The sequence below is a fragment of the Marmota marmota genome, unplaced genomic scaffold, assembly GCF_001458135.2.
Source record: "Marmota marmota marmota unplaced genomic scaffold, marMar, whole genome shotgun sequence".
Taxonomy (NCBI): domain Eukaryota; kingdom Metazoa; phylum Chordata; class Mammalia; order Rodentia; family Sciuridae; genus Marmota; species Marmota marmota.
The window spans coordinates 200,354-201,797 of record NW_026000229.1 but is presented as its reverse complement, the minus strand read 5'-3'; the positions used below and the strand labels follow the sequence as shown (position 1 = coordinate 201,797).

The following is a 1,444-nucleotide window of genomic DNA, read 5'->3' as shown; positions in this document are numbered from 1 at the left end:
CCCCCCGCCCCGCCCCAGCAAAATGTCATACTACAACTACAACAACCTGATGAGGCAGATCCTCTTCTCTAATTCCCTCCCCTGTAGAAGGGCCAGAAACACCTGCTGAGTGGGAAAGAAGTGGTAGGAAGAAGAGAAAAGAAGCAGGTTGCCCACACTCCTTAGTTTTTCTACCCACAATAAGGCTTGAGAGCAAGAGGCAGAGCTTTGCCTTCAATTTAGAGAGTTTGACATTTTGATAATTCATTACTATGGACTTCACAGTACCTCCCCCTAAAGTTGCTTTGTTTATTTCCTGAATGTGACCAGAAGAGTTATATGGCTTGAAGTTTCATCACTAGAAAAATTAAAAAGCAGGCTTGGAAAAAGTAGAAAGTTGTGTTCTGCACCTACCTCTCTCACTAGCACTACACAGATATCAGGTCTTCATGATTCAATAAATCAGACCTAAAAAGGACTTAGGACATTTAGGATGATATTTATGATGAGGAATTATGGGATATTTCCAAATTGGCTTGGATCCTATTCTAAGTGAAGTGTAATTTTTTTTCCCCCTTTCATTAACATTTTTGTCAGGGAAATGCCTATTGAATACTAGCAATTTTGCAGGGTCCTGGAGGTATCAGGTTCATTCGTTCAGAGGTGCTTTGTTGAACTAAGGAGTTATAGGAGATGATTTAATTAGGGCAGACATAAACACAAAGGGAATATGTAAAAGTACGATTTGGGCTGAAAATTCAGATCCAGAAACTTTTCATACAGATGAATGTTTAGTTAAATCTTAGATGGGTAGTTGTACACTAGACAGATGGGTAAAGTGTGTTCACTACACCTGAGTGTAGGGCTCAAAGGGATCACGGTGGGATTAGAAAGGTCAGATCATGGAGGGCCTCATAGACCATACCAAGGACTTTTGGACTTGACACTATAGACACTGAGAAGCTAAGGCATAATCAGGCTGGCGTTTTTGTTATTATTTTACAATATGATCTATAAGAGCATAAGTGCCCACATGGTATTTGCATTTAGATTATTAGATTATTGCTATAATTCTAGAAAGGCAAATAGCCTAAGGGTAGAAGGAAGGGGACAATTTCAGGCAAGTTCAGAATTAGGACTGGGTGACTGATGTTTTTTGCAAAAGAAGAGAAAAATCAAAAACAACTGCATGTCTGATTTTAGCAACTGGATGGAGAGTGGTGGTACTGGATCTACAGAGAAGAGGAGCAGATCTTGGAGGAAAAATTGGTACACTTGGGGCATGTTTTAATTGCAGTGTCACGGGCAATGGGATCTGTCCCTATGCAAATAAAAACACAGGAAGAAGCAGCCTCCAGAGAAGATATGTATGACTCCAGCCTGTAGAAATGCCTATTGAAATGCTAGCAGTTTTGCTAGCATTTACACCATTTCCCTGGAGTATTGTCACCAGCAAAAGGGAATA

The 1,444-nt window shown here is 40.2% G+C and overlaps 1 long non-coding RNA gene across 1 annotated transcript in view; it reads right to left on the bottom strand.

Annotated features, from left to right (window-relative positions):
• The window catches only part of LOC107137754, a 164,667-nt gene that overhangs the window by 19,922 nt on the left and 143,301 nt on the right, over positions 1-1,444 (bottom strand). The window lies entirely within an intron of this gene.